Source organism: Lates calcarifer, unplaced genomic scaffold (assembly GCF_001640805.2).
Source record: "Lates calcarifer isolate ASB-BC8 unplaced genomic scaffold, TLL_Latcal_v3 _unitig_1616_quiver_1940, whole genome shotgun sequence".
Lineage (NCBI taxonomy): Eukaryota > Metazoa > Chordata > Actinopteri > Centropomidae > Lates > Lates calcarifer.
Genome location: NW_026115649.1, coordinates 1 through 16564, shown reverse-complemented (window position 1 = coordinate 16564; position 16564 = coordinate 1). Strand labels below are relative to the sequence as shown.

Here is a 16564-nt window from a genome sequence, read left to right as displayed (position 1 = left end):
TGAGGATGGGTCAGTTCACAGACACTTCCCACCTGATAGCATGACCTGGATGACTGAGAATCTTCACAAAAACATATGAAGATTTGTCAATACAACACTTACATATTTTCATGATATGAAACTAGTATGGCCAGTGTGTTAACAAACATGAACACACTCACTCACACACACTCAGCCAATAGAAAGCAACATATTCGTTTAGAGTTCTCTTTCTGTTATCCTCTCACTTATTTGGTTTTCATGTCAGTGTGGCCACGGGGACATACTACCCATGTCCTGTCAGTGGAGTGGTTCATGCAATGCACACCATGTGTCATTACTGCATTCTTTACACATTTTTACAGTCAAACAAGCAGGGGATGTACTGTCTGATGTACACCTTTTTGGGGACAACTCATAATTTAGTTTGCCCTAAACTGTAACTCCAATAATAGTGTGATACTCTTCTATGTACTCTAGGTAGTTTGCAGCTGGGTATGAGCTAACACAAGTACAAGAATAATTTCTAATCCTTTTCATATGTGGAGTGTAATTCCAGATACATGCCACACATGTGGTAGAAAGGCCTGCAGGAGAAAAAAAGTGTAAATAAGTAGATCTATATGTTTTTTCTAGGGATGCACCGATACTGATACCAGTATCGAGTATCGGGTCCGATACCCTGTTCCTGTACTCGTACTCGTGAAAGTGTTCCAATACCACAGCCCGATACCACTTTGAGGCAGCGTGACGTTCACTTGGGCGGCCAGGTGCTAAGTGAGAGCACGGAGGAGCAATGTCGGCGGTGTGGACACAACTTTGTTGTGTAGCTTTCACCACCAAATATCAGTGGTGAAGGCATTTCGGCCCTCAGCTTCACCACTGATATTTGGACGAGCAACGTTAGCCCAGTGTCCCTCATCAGTTTAACTGCACAGCAGATTGACGAGGATTTTACGCCGCGAAAAGTCGTCCTGCATGCAAAACAATGTGGGGGTTCGCACACCAGCCAAGCCATTGCAGGTATGTTTGATGACATGCTTCAGACATGGGGGGTCCCTAAAAGTTCTGTTCATGTTGTGCTATGTGATAATGCAAAAAACATGATCAAAGCCATGAGTGACGCTGGACTCCCAAGCCTGCCGTGTGTCGCACACACCCTCCAGCTGGCTGTTAATGAGGGGCTTTTAGCACAGAGGAGCATGGCTGATGATGTGGCAGTCGGACGGAAAATAGTTGGACATTTTAAACATTCCGCCTTAGCCCACTCCTGCCTTGAAGATATTCTGTTTGTTAAAAAAAAAAAAAGATAGTAGTAAAAAGATAATAGTTGAATGCTAAAATGTCAATAACAGTACTTAAACAGTACTTCTATTTGAGTAAAATGTGTGGCAGTGCCATATATAATGGAATGTTCAAATGTCAGTCACAGCAATTTCCTACAGCCAGAGAATGAAACAATATCTGATGAAAATAACAGGTTTTTAAATAAATGTACGAAGTGTAATGGCATTAATAAGTACTCATATCAGTACTCGGTATCGGCAAGTACTCAGATCCAGGTATCGGTATGGTATCGGTTTGAAAAAAGTGGTATCGGAGCATCCCTAGTTTTTTCCTTTGGCTTTTCTGGGATTAAGCTACTTGTCAATCACTGCAGGAAACAAAGGGGGACTGGGACCAGCAGGATGGCTACCTGCTCCACAGATGGATCTCTGTTTGGACTGAGATGGTAAAAACAAGTAGGTGGCATGACTGCAACATTAGAAACCCATATTATCCTTTAAATATAATCCTCTAAAAAATTGTTTTTGTCACGAAAATATCATGAGAACACTGTGTCCGCATTGTGACACCTGCTCTCAGGTAGGATCCGCAATGAAATTACAAGTGGGAAGTGGATGCCACTCAGGAGATGGGTTGAGTTTTTTCAAATATGTCTAAATGCATTACTCACATACCATGTAAGTATGAAAGTGAAGTGATAACGTCCAAGCTCGATTCCACTGTGAAAGATGGACAAAATCCACCAAGCAAAATGCTTTCAAAAGTTGAGCCAAAGCTAATATTGCTGTAAGGTGACAGTGCTAACCACTGTACCACCATGCCACCTAAACAAAGATAGTAAAAATGGCAAACATTATATGTAAACTGCACCACTGTGTCTACAGACAACCCTCACAGAGTTGCTTGCCTGAAGGCTTTTAAACCCTTTTTACACAGCCTTATTACCTCATTGCCCCATCTTTAAACACAGCGCCTAGCCCTTTTTAAGCAGAGATGGCCCAGTACTGGCGTTAAGAATTCCCTCAAATATTCTGCGTTTGGTTGTTTTCACAGAGACAGATGAAGGTGGCTTAATGCTGCTTCAGTGGGTAATTTTATACAGAATGCCGGCATCTCGGAATCAGGGGCGTTATATATATAACACAGCACCATTGTTGTCGATCAATGTCAAAACAATGTGTTTGTCGATCAATGTCAAAACAATGTGTTTGGCTAGATACCACTAGACGTAAGTGAAAAAAAAAAATCTTTTGCAGTTTGTTGAACCAAGCCTGTGAATCAAAAGATCCACATGGCCACAAGTTCTAAAATCCCATTAGCTGTGCAATAATTTGCGTATGAAATTAAGGCAAAATACCTTTAACAAGGTGCATATTCTAATGGGAAATGCACCTTTACTTACCTTTACCTTTATAATTATATGGCATCTGCTTTACTTGTACAGTTATTTCAATACTTAAAGCTTTTTACAATCAGACAGCAGAAGTTTAACTTAGGACTATACGTTTTTCATCTGACATGCTCCAATCTTGGCCTATTTTAACCAGCAGATAACACATCATTCATTCATCACTTCTGAGCCAAATTATGATTTATTGTAGATGCAGTGTTTAAAGTACCTGATATGAAGTGTTTGATTTATGAGGCATGGCTATTAAATGATGAGACTAATGCTTTAATGTAATTTTATTGAACAAAAAAAAAATGTCAATGTCTTTCTCCTTCAATATACTCCCCTTCTGCATTTGGGTCTTCCAACGATCAAAGCAGTGCAGTGGGTCGTCTTCAGACAGTTGTCTCAGAACCTCTGATTCTAACTTCTGACACAGACTCAAAACATGTTCCTTTGGCCACAGATTTCATCTTAGGAAAAATTAAAAAGTCACACGGTGCTAGATCAGGTGATTAGGGAGGGTAATCAAGCACTGCGATTTGTTTTTGGGACAGAAACTGCTTTACAGAGAGTGCAGTGTGAGCTGGCGCACAGATGTTTTGGCTCAGCTTTGACACACACTTTTGTCATGTTCAAATGTGTATGCAAAATTTGCCAAACTGTCTCTTTATCAATGGAGACCATTTCTGCTATCATTCTTATACTGAGTTGTTGATCATTTTGAACAATTTGTTCAATTTGTTGAATGTTTTCAGAAGTTTTTGATGTGCATGGACGTCCAGAACATTCACTGTCTTGGACATCCTCTCTGCCTACACAAAATCTTTTGTGCCACACACATGCACATGACATGCAGTGTTCCCCATACAATGTACAAAAAATATATAGTATAATAGTCTAAAGCGTACAGTCTAGACTTGCTCTATATGAAAAGTGCCTCGAGATAACTTCTGTTGTGATTTGGCACTATATAAATAAAATCGAATTGAATTGAATTGAGCATATATACTCAGCTTTTAATATATAACACTCAGTCAGTGCAGTCTCATTATTTAATAGCCATACCTTGTATGCATCCTTCCATGAAAATCTTCGGTTTTCCAGAGTATGTGTAAATTGTAATCTATGTTCTGACAAAGAACCTCTCCTGCACAAGCCAAGCATGACACCTTCCAGCACTCACATGAGCAGCTTCAGGAACATATCAGAGATGACAGGCAGACACAGCAATAACAGTCAGCTCATGCAAGGAGCAGTGTGACAGTCATAAATCTTGAAATACCACCTCAGTGCAGGTGTTCACAGGTGCACTGCATGCAGAAAGACACAGAGTTTGGCACCAGCAATTCCAAACCCCTTGAACAAGCAGAGGCATTGAACACCTGGGACCTTGGCCATGAAACAGTTGTGTTTATGAAACAGTTCATTGGTGCTTCAGTGATATGCTTTTGGTGCTTGCTTCTTTGTTTTTGTTTTGTTTTGTTTTTTTGTTGCAGAAGCCTGTGAAGGATGAGTCATTGTGTTCTTTGACCTAAACTGTATTTTCTCTTTATAGTCAGTGTGTGTCACTCTTAGATAGTGCATGCTTTAATTTGATATGCAGTTAAGGAGTGTGTATGATAAAATGCTAAGGACACATAAATTCACCTGAACAGCTAACTGTTCACGCTATTCTCCAAAAAAGTAGTGAAAGTAATTATTTTATTTCAGACTTTTATTTCAGACTTTTCATCCACATTGAATTAAAAGCTGAAACAAACAAAACAAACAAAAAATAGTCTAGCCACTAATGGAGAATTAACTTATTCAGCCTTTATTAATTCAGAGTGGTCCAATGAGAATAGTTTCCCACTCCATCTGTGTCTGCTTTCTGTTTATTTCAACTTGACAGAATTACTTGGAAGCCATATCATGAGAGATGATTTCCACAATAGAAATAGCATCCAAATTTTATCTGGGTTTTTCATGGGTACCACTTTGTTAATGGGTAGTCTGGCCTCTCAATGAGACAAGGAGCATTTCTGGGGGGCAGTGTGGTTTTTGTAGCAACGTTTTTGTGGAGTGAATGAAGCAGATGTCAGAGTAATCCATCAGTCACCACTCCACACTCCCAACTGTTTGCTGAAGAACGCAAACTCTGACTTGTGTAACATGACCCTCAGTTACACCTACTTCCGTCTGATCTACCCTCATAATAAAACTTGAAAAATGTTCATTAAACATAAAATGGCCTCTGAGACAAAATTTATTAAACAAAAACCAACAAAAAGCGTGAGAATAACTTAAGATTTAAAACGTTACTACAGCTTTTAGGTCATATGATATCAATAGTTCAAGTACAAGAAGAAACTTAATGACAACTTAGTCAGGATTGATTGGCACTACGCTAGATATTTAAGCAATATTAACCGAGAGAATGTGCTTTAACGTCATTTGAGCTGTGATGCGGTCCGCAAGTATCACTGAAGTGCTCAAATGATCTAATTATACAACTATTACCAACAAAGCAAAATGTATAATCAAAATCTGTCCATGTTGAGGAGCAATTTGCTCTCAAAATTGAAAGGTTTTGGCGAGTGTTTTTCCCGTTTCCATGGAAATACATGGGGTCTGACTATTAACTGGAACACTATCAGTCACGCCAGTGGACTCCTATGTGTAATGGAACCGAGTTTACCACTACGGCAAATAATCAGACCCTTAGTAACGACCTAGCAACAGAAATAATTTTCTACTCCCAGATGAGTGAACTCTGAGCTGGCATTAATGCTTTATTAATTAATTGACCGAACTAAATCAATAGCCTACTGCACAAATAAATGAGTGTAATTTTGCGATTATACAACTATTACCAACGAAGTAAAATACATATGGCGGAGTAATATTTTTAGTGATGAGTAACATTCTAAATGTCTTGTTGACCAATCAGATTGCTTGGTCGGAACTACTTGTTGTATAATCTCTAATTGATAACCAAACAAGAGAAAGGTTAATGAACTGCATGGTTTCTGCCACTGTAGTCATGTACTGCATTTTACAGTTCTATCTATAATCCACCTGTCATGATACTGTCCTATCGCAACTGGTCACTAGAGTTCCTATTAATTTATCTCTGATTGTTTTATATTTCATTGTCAGGCAAGGCTGAGTAATAATTCAGTACTGCCTGAAATGTGTAGTAAGTATTGAAAACTTTTCTTGCTCAGCAAACAATTCTTGGTCTTGTTTAGTTTGTTTAGGTCATATTTTAGGACCTAAATAAAACTTTTATTTTATTTAATGTTATTCATCATTTATTTTGTTTTTGTATTGGCAGCCAGGTATCACATTTCAGCATACTGAAAATGTCGGATGATAATGACAATAACAAGACCTACAATGTCCCTGGTTCACATCTGCTCAAGGACCTCTGTTGGATGTAATTCCGCATCTATATGTTTTAATAGTAAAATGCATAAAATGTCAGAACATGTTAATATCGAATGATAACCAGCCCGACAAAGAGCTTGACAAAGAGCAGGCAAGGTTAAACTTAGAGATAGCTGAGTAAAACTGTAACTTCCAACCTCATTTACATTATTTTTCTGTTTGTTTATTTATTTATTTATTTAGTCATTGTTTTTAGGCTCATTACAGATTAAAAGTTAGCTGCTCAACATAAAATGACAGTTGAGTGGCTGAGGCTGGTCATGACAGAAGACAGAAAGAGCAGAATGGTGCTGTTATATACCGCAGAGTTAGAGCTGATAAGATGGAAAGATGACAGAAGGATTGTGGTGAAGGAGAGCATAGGTGTAGAAGAACAGTGCTAACAAATTAACTGTTGTTAAATTGAAATTAAGAAGGTGCATATTCTCATGGCAAATGCTGTGGTAGACATTGGTTTATCTTAGCATATGGATAGAAAAATCACAGATGAAAGAAATCCAGTACAAGAAATCTCACTGACTAATAGAAGCTAATGTTCATGGAGCAGCAGCTAGCAGAGATGACATTATTAGCAAGGCAAGGTGAGATGTTTCTGAAATGAGTTGTACATCACAATACTGCACATTTCAGTATGACCTTATTATATTCAGCTGCTGAGGAAACAGACACATCTCAGTCAGTCATTTCCTTTTGCTAAACTCAGTAACTGAACAGTCAGAAATGGTAAGGGAAAAATCTTACACAGAGACAGAAAATAAATAAAACAATATTTATATAAAAATAATCTCTTACGAAATATTAACCAACATTGAGGGAAATTTATGTCTGGAAGCTTGCGTTTGCTCCTGGTGGTGTCAACTTAGTTTGAAGAATTAATACAGCTGCTTGATCAAAGTCCATAACTTTCCAGACAACTAGCAGCATACTGGAGGGGGAAGGGGACAGAAACAAGCAGACATCAATACTATCGCACTGAATCCAAAATCAGTAGTTTAATGTTCTTCTGCTAGGTCTAATGCACATAAGCCACAGGTTGCCAAATGTGTCATTCAAGTTCAGTTCTGACTGTTTCAGGTTTCAGCTCCAGTGTTTAACTTGTTTTGAAAAAAAAAAAAAAAAAAAAAAAAAAATATATATATATATATATATATATATATATATATATATATATATATATATATATATATATCTTAAGTGCTCTTAAATATCTTTTTACTAAAATGCCATGCATCTATACCAACTTAAAACCTTAACAGATTTAGGTGACAACAAAATATCAAAATGATCAGTAGTTTTCTCAGTGAATAAATTATTAGTCTAGAAAAAGAAAAACTATCACTGTTTGAGGTGAGTCATGCCAGTGGACCAGTGTGGCCTACAGAGAAGTCAAGCCTGGGGCATGAAATAGCATTAGAAAAAAGAAAATGAAATTTATCAGCCCATAGGTTGAGTCCAGTGTGGTGGCAGATGTGCACTGGCATCAGTGTAATCAGCACAAGTTGGAGGAAAGGAGTGGTGCAGGGATGATGAATTTTTGTGGATCAACCTGGAACCCAGCATCACCTGATTCCCTCAACAAGAAGCTAGTGGGATTTTTCGTTGCTTTTTCAATTATTGTAGATCGTAAGCTCTGTGACCCACAAAAGTTAGTGATAATTTACACATTTTGTTCAGCAAGATGATCTTCACAAATGAACACCACTGTAATGATTTTTGAAGCCCTAATACAACCTCCAGAAGTAAAAAGCTAATGTTAGGCTATAAACTACTACACCACAATTGCATGAAGTCAACATCACCACCACTACGCTTCCAACTTGTAATTTAATGTAGTGAGCTTATCTCTTCTACAAAAAAAGCCTTTCTTCTCAGATAGTTTCTAAGAAGATGAGTATTAACAGAACGAGGCTGTGAAGGCAGACTGGTGAGTGGTGAGTTTTCGTATGCGGTTATAAGATATCAACAACCTCTGTAGTCTCATTTAGCCACTTGGTAGCAACTGTATCTTTCAAGACATATGAAAGCTTAAAAAATCACAAGTAGGGTATTTTTTGACATATTTTATATTTTAGAACAAAATGTGAAAATATCTTGAGGTTTTTATTAAGCTCAGACCTTATTTCAGGCATTTAAGCAAAAACCCATTCAAAAAACTCATCGACTTTGAGGCGAGTGAACCAGCAGTGCCAAAATGCAAACTTACTTCTGGGTTTTAGGACTCATTCCTGCACCACTCTATGGTTGTCATGATTGCTGTAATGCCAAGACAGCAAGGCATTGCTTCACACATGTGTATCAACCATAAAGAACTGTTATTCTGAAATACATTACAACACACACATGCACACACAGTCCGGTCTAGCTGTCTGAATACATATCCAATAAATATCTCTATTTACAGGTATACAACTCTGTCCTCTCACTGCAGGTGTTGCATTTAACATAGCAGCACCACAGGAACTTGCAGTTGCACTGCCAAACACGTGAGTACTGGTGTGTGTTATATCCCCGACCACAGCACATCAGGTCACAGCTGTTGGGCTGCTGAGCTGTTTTGTTGCACAGGCGACCCTGCGTTCCCATGCTGCCAGTCAGAGGGTCAGCTTCACAATAGTTGGGTGACTTCTCGATGTAGACCAGCTCTGTGTCCAAGGGCTTACGGTAGGAATGGGGTTTCTTGATTTTTAGGAAGGTGGGGCGCTTGTTGCGACTGGCTCGCACTGGTTCCACATGAATGGCCTGGTTGTACTTGTCCTTGAGTATGTATCCCAGCTGACGGAACTTGGGGAGCGTCGTCCAGCAAGTTTTGGTGGTGCAAGATCCCGACACACCGTGACACTTACACTCCAGATGCATGCCCTTCTCCAGGACCTACAACATGGAGGAAAAATTCAATTTTTCAAATTGAAAGTTGTAAACTTGAAACTCCTTAAACCAACTAAAAGTACAGTTGGATTTACAGTTGGATTTTTTTTAGATTAAACTATATTTACCACACCTTCATAAGAGCACCATCTAATAATTGAAGTGAGTCCAAAATCCTTTACAAAAGAAGTGTTCAGTAAGTCTAACATTATACACAATTTCTCACAAATTCACAGATTGTTTGTTGCTGTCTTTCCATAATAAGCAGGTAAGAAACATATGACTTCAGAGAATTCTCTGTGATATTGCTTGAATAGTTCAACAGGTTGAGACAAAAGTTTTCGTGCATTCCAAATGAATGTAAGCATTCCAGAGATCTCAGAGTTGCTACAGTATGTCACTCTATGGCTAGTAGCAATATATGTTCCATTCTTGTACGAGACAGGATGAGCTTCAAAATGCACTCATAGAGGAACCATACTCAGAACTTTGTGCATGTGGTGTAATTTGGTATAATTCATAAAGTAAATGGGTTACTTGAGTCACCCAAGTATAATTAAACAAAAGAAGCTTAAAGGGACTTTGGTGATTTCATACATCAGTTTATTAGTCATAGTGAGTATTGTTCAGTCTGTGAAAACAGTTACAATATAGTGTCTCCCTGTAAGAAGCTTTGTCAACTTAGAATAACTCCTATGCTCTCATAGTGATCTCATCAGGGTTATCTCGTCATGAAGAACAATGCTGAGCTATGAGACAATTTTGGTGAAGCGGCCACATGGGGTATTGCAACTTTGCATTTATCATGTGATGCACACTGGCCCAAAAAAACAGTTTTACCATACATCATTACTGGAAAATTAGTGTCTGTCAAATGGTCAAAACAATTTTGCTGGACAATCACAACCTGGTTTTGTGAAAAGCACATCCTGAGAAGTGCTTCAACCAAATGAAATGTAATTCTTCAGACTGAAATAAATTGTGATTTCAAAATGAAAAGAAAAGTGTGAAAATACAAATGAGCAGATAATTATGTGGCAGAATACTTCTAAGTTTTCATGTCTGCACCTTATACTCAAAGGTTTGAAGATCTTTCGTCCTCTGCTTCTGAAGAGCAATCTGGCTTTTGCTTAACAGTATTATAATACTACTACTATAAAATACTACAGTATTTTGACTAAGTGGTTTACAACTATGGAAATAGCAGCAGTTTGACCAGAAGACTTCCACGTATATGGTTAGAAAATGAATCTATTTAAAGTGAGGAATTCAGACAAAAGCTGGGTTTATTTAGGGGTTATTAAGGTGACTGAAAAGAGAGTTTGGTCTGTCACTATGCTAAGACATTTATAGCGAGTAGACTGGTGGCAGTGAAAGGCCTTTTCAGGGTTAAAATGGAACCTTTTGGTGTGTTTGGCAGAGCAACTGGGGTATTCTCTGTGTGCCTCAGGCTGAATGACATCAGCTTACCCTCCTTCCTCCTCACCCTCGCTGGCATTAAAGAAGCCTCACCCTGCTTTTTAATTATTCCACTCTGATATGGCCTCAGACTTTCTGGAGTCTCATAGGGTAATTGTCAAAAGCCTTGGATGCACACAGCTTAGTGTGGTCATGCTCCTAAGATCTGACAAACATATAATTCATGGAGTTCAGTGAAGTGAGATGCCAACGAAGCTGCCATTGTTTGTCTAACACAGCCCCTGTAAGCCTCATGTGGCACCTTTTACACTATTGTTTATTCTTCTCAAGAAATATGAAGGTTGACACTCAAAACACACTCTGACATCATCTCCAATTAAACATGAAAGCCTTACTACAATAATTACAGAGGTATCAGTTTACTAAGTGTGTATTAAGAGATTCACACACTGTATCACATTCTGACTGATGCCAGACCTCAAATATGAAGTATTCTTCCACCAAAACGTAGTCCACAGATGAAACAACTCCTCTTTCACCCTGAATGGGACCACAACCTGTCACTCTAAATACACATTTTCATGTGTATTTCTCTAATAGAAAATAGTGGACACTGAAGAATTTTGAGAGAAATTACACTTTTGGGGTCCCAAACACAACAGAGTGGCATTGTATGTACTGCTTATCTGTTTTTATTACATGAAAATCACAACTGCACCATGAGCACATACAGTAAAACCACAATGGTCAACTAAGGTGCTCTCATGATAATAAAAAAAGATGGAGAGCAATTTGGAACATCATGAAAATGCACAATGCAGTTTCCCAGATCCTTTCCAGATTTTGCATAATCATCTCTCTTTCTCTGAGCTTGTGAGATGGTGGATAATTAGCCTTCAGTGATACCTCTGAGTAGACTCCATTTCCTGTTCCAGACACATCTGCTCCAGCATCTGGCTCTCCCTCCATGTGTGTTCATGACCCCAAAAGGACCAAGAAATCATGCCCTTCTCAGGCTACTCCAAGCAACTCCACTGCAAACAATACCCTGGCTGACACCTGCAGTGTCTGGCTAACCCCCTACACACCTTCAGTCCATGGAAAATGCTTCAGCCTCTGCCTCATCATCTCAGTGACCCTCACTGCCACACAGGCCTCCCTGTTGCAGTCAGCCTCTGTTCAACCACTCAACACTCTCTGGCCTCTGCCATCCCAGATCCTCCATTAGGTAAACCATGCATCCCTCAAGCCACAAATATCCCTGTCCATCAAAAATCTTCCAAAGGAAAGACTGTGGTCTTTAAGTGTACAGATCTCGTGTTGTAGATCACACTCACAGGTCTTTCTCAGAGATTTTGGGTCAGAGTCCTCACATCTCCAACTATTACTTATGACGCAAAAAATCTCAAGTCTACATTAAATAAAAGATCCAGAAATTGTTTCTCAGTTATTAAAGAAAGGGCTCAATAAAGGTTACACCCCACTTTGGACGCTTCTCTAGAAAATGGCCTCATTTGACTTGAGCCATTTTCTCTTCATTATGCTGCTATCAACAATGCAGCTAAACTAATAAAACTGGCTTTGCAGGGTGCATAGCTCTCCAAAGCAGACATAACTCACACCTTTGAAATTGCTCCAGTCCACCCCTTCCAGTAGATTGCAAATTCTATTCTGTGGTGTACCTGACTGCTGCCGGCTTAGCTCATGCAGATTTAACTTAGTTTCTGAAGCACTTCGCTGGATTCTGCTAAACAAAGTCAGGGTTCCTTCTGTTCTCCATCTGCTGGTCGATTACCCCTGATAGATTCCAAACATGATAGCTCAAGTGAATCTCTACCCAAACTGAAACAATATTTCTGTTATCACTGCATCTCCCTGTCTGATAAGAAAGTAACTGGATACACATCTGGAGTTGCTAAGCATTACACTTGACTACACCTAACTGAAAGCAGTTTGTATCTATGATACAATGACATCCTTTGACTCTACTTGAAACATCATAAAACAACAGTTGCTCTCCTTTCTTGGGACCTCTTATCATTCCCAGGGAGGCACTCCTTCTCCTGGCCTGCACTTTGGTCTCATCGGCTTGATCACTGGAATGGCATAACTATATTCTATGAACTGATGCATTCCACAGACTCAAACAATTCTTCAAACCACCGGTTTGCAAGACACTGGCCTCCCTCTTTTTCCCAATTTGATCTGCACTGTGCAAATATTGGCATTGGAGCCTCTGCCCAGATACCAAAGTATCAAGTTCCCCTTCTCAAAGCTCTGTTCTAAATCAGACCCCTTGCTTAAGTACATCAGAATCAGCTAGGATACACGGTATATGAGAAAGTGCTTAGCATCTTCCACTCTAAATGCATATGATTGTGCATGAAGCGCTTTGCTATGTTTTTGTGCTTCTACTGCTATGCCTTTAAAACATGTTTCTATAAATACTGTTTGTGCCTTCATTTGTTACTGCATGGATGTTCATTATTTCAAACCTCAGCACATTTCTGTGTTACAACATAATGTGCTGTGATCCTTCTTTTCTAACCCCACCATTAAAATACTTCTAAAAGTTATTTCAAAAGTTTCTTCTTCTGTCCCCCGACATTAGACACCCCAATCATTCTTTCCATTTACATAATGATGACAGTACTCACAGAGGTGTTTTTTTTCTCCTTACATTGACTCTTTGCTTGAGTCAGTATTTTAGTGTTTATCTGCATTCCTTATAGTCCAGCTGTAGCTCGCACTTATTCTTCTTTTGTTGCCTCTGATCCATGATCAAATACCAGCAATTTAAACCTATCAACAGTTACCTTTTCACTATTTCCTAGTGCTTCTATTGCACCTTGATTTTGTTGGCACCCTAACTTGACACACTAATTTATTGCTGACCAAGTTGGCATACTCTGTTGCTGGTCATTGCTGACCTTCATCATTGAATTCTGGTCTTATCCCTTACTAATTTTCATATTATGTATGGGGTGTTCTTGTGCAGCTCATGGAATGAGTACCCTTTTAGGCTCCTTACAAACTGTATTCTTTTTGCGCACACTAAATTAAATATGCTAATTTAATCATCCTTGAAGTATCACTCTCTGTTCACCTCTCTTGAGTGAGCTCAGCAAAAGTTCCATCAGTAAAACTATTTTCATATTCTCTCTATTTACTGTCTCTCTCGCTCTCCATCTCTCTCTCTCTTTCCCGTTTTCGACTTGGTCAAATGATGAGTTGTCTTTCAGTTAAACCAATCAGATTTTCCCACAAATTGTTCCTTTCTCTGCAGCTCCGCCTTCACCTCATTCACCTTCAGTTTTCATCCAGAACCAGCATCCACTGACATTATCAGAAGTCCTGCTGCACAATCATATCCATCCAGATCTCTAGCCATTGCCCTTCACCCCTTTACAACTACCACCATTGTCCAGACTTCAATGGGAGATTTGGCTAAGCAGCTTATGGAATGGACTACCCCTCTTAATTATGATGTCACAAAGTAGTTAAATGGCTAAGAACTCCTCACATCTTCCTTATCTTTTCTACTGTACAAACTAAATCAACATAAATTATATTAATTACTTTTTGTCTCTTTCTGTTAGTCTCTAAATGCAGCAGCTACAAGATTTAGCAGACCTGTGTAGATTGCAGTAGTCTAAGAAGTTTAACCCCAGAATTTGACTGATCTATCATGCGCCTGTTGTGGCTTTTCCAATAGACTGCTTTCTTGTGGGGCCACATTATGTCTGATCCTGCAATTTCTATTGATCTACAATTTTGGTTCCTGACGTCTGGCTAATCCATCCATCAGTTATCTATACTGCTTATTTGTAAGGGTTGCAAGGGATATTACCTATCCCAGTTGAAATAGGGCACACTCTGGACAGATCACCAGTCCATCGCAGGGCAAATCAGGCTAATGTACTGGTGCATCATGTCAGATACTGTTAGCTCTTGACTCTAAATTATTTACATTCTCTAAATACGTGTAGGATCTTGCATTAACCTCACTTTGTCCTCAGTAGCTTCTGATGTCACTATACTTGTCAATTTCCCTGGTTATGACCTCTATCAGAATCATCAGCTAATCACAAAATACCATATAAATCCTTCATTTTTACACCTTCCTTATGAAAAATTATAAATGCCCCAGAGTTGAAGACAGCAACCAGAATTTAACAGGAATTACATAATCTAAAGTAGGGCTGCATCAAAGAAAAATCAACGGTATTTCAAGAAAGATAGTCAGATTTACCTGAATAATGATAAATGCAACAACAGCCATGTTTTATACACTGGTGTATTTCTTTTGTCATGTTGGTTCATCTTTGTTATGGTTGATCTGTTAAATGTTCAACCTACAAAATAACCTCTTTTTGTTTTATTTACCTCTTTTTCTGTAATCATGGCACATTTCTTACAAAAAATTACTTTCAAAATGACAAAAAATCATAAAAGTCACCAGTTCAACATCAGCCTTTGATTTCTGGATAGAATTCATTATTGCCTGACTTGGTGGTTGAGTGAATAGCACTAAACCTGAGTCATATGTGAATGTGCATCTGAATGCTATAGCCTAACTACAGTACATGTGTCAACACTGTGGAAGATAGCCACCATATTCAGGGTTTACCTTGCTTCTTTGTTAAAGCATGCTGGGATTTCCCTTGCAGCCCTTAACAGGCAAGTAAAGCAGCAGATAGAGAAAAGATATATATGTATGGATGGCTATTACCTGACTTACCTTGATTTTATCCTGCTCTTTCAAACAGAGTATATTACAGTGTTTATAATATTCTTATAATTAGATAATATATTTTTACCTCTGAATAACCAGACTTCCTGTGTTTACTAGTTAGTGCATAATGTATTTTAGGACTGTTTATAGCCTTCCATACAGCAATGTGTTTTTGTGATAAGGCATAGCAAATTGGTGGCTAAATCATAATGCTAAATTAAAAGATAAGACTGGGATTATTCCATGGTTTTCTTTGCTGTCAACAAACCCTGTGAAAAGACTGAAGCCAACAATGTGTTAGTCTGTCTCTCAGTGCCTTCTGATCACTACTCTGTCTCTGGTTCTCAGCCTTGAGACTAGTTTCTACTGAAGACATGCATTTTTAAAACCAACTCACAAATATATAGTTTCATCTTAAAAAGACTCAGTAATTTCCTATCAGCTGTTACTCAAATAGGAGGAAACAGTGCATTTAATGGGGATAATTTTCAGCAGTGGATTATGCCACATTTGGTCTTGTAGTGAGTATTTATGGCAGAAGGACAGTGTATATGGGATTGAGTCAAGATAAACTACAGTTTGTGTATTCATGGTAAGGAAGGAAGATGTCACTGAGTAAAACAGTGTGGCTCTTTTATGTGTTTTTCAATGTTTTTGGAAAACTGTGACGCTCTATGGCACAGAAGAATAAGATATGTGAGGCTTTGGATAGATCCTTGATAGTAGGATACATTCATTTGGTTGGTTTTGGGAGAAAAAAAGTGAATATTGCCAGTCTTTGCCCCGCCTTATCCTTTATATGTTGTGTCCACTGATATTATTCCTAAAATGACAAAATGATACCACAGCACTTTAATGTTAATAGGTTAATAGATAAAATTCACCTTGCCCCCCCAGCTTATTATTAATTAATTTGATTTTATTGCCTACTGTTTTGGTCTTTCTAACCTTGAGCATCTATTGTAAATAATTTGCTATTGAGTGGTTATGTGATTTGGATATGCTAAAATAAAAGCAAGACAACAAGAACATAAACATACCTTGCGTCCCACCTCATTGTTATGTAAATTCATGAGAGTCCTGGCATTCTGCTTAATTTCACGTGCATCCACAAACACCTTGGAGAAGCCCAGGCCATAGTGGATGTCTGCAGAGCAGCCTCCCCACTTCCAGCCCTCCTCCTGGTTGTAGAAACCCTGTTTCTCCTTGTCACAGCCACAGCCGCTAAGACTGCCCTGGGTACAGGCTGCAGTGACTGCATGGGCGACCCAGCGGCAATAATAGCGTAGGTGAATGCAGCCTCCTTACTGCCTGTTGTAAAGAGAAAGACATTTTAATCAAAATTGCAGACAGGATTCACTATTTCAGACTCTGTCAAGCCTCCTTACATACCTGGCATAGCTGCCTCAAACCAAATTTTAAAATACATGAGCCAAGCCAAATCCTATTCATTAATC

General features: G+C 38.7%; 1 pseudogene; it reads right to left on the bottom strand.

Annotated features, from left to right (window-relative positions):
• Positions 1–7288: 7288 nt before the first annotated feature.
• Positions 7289–16506, bottom strand: LOC108889720 (protein Wnt-7a-like; annotated as a pseudogene).
• Positions 16507–16564: the final 58 nt, after the last annotated feature.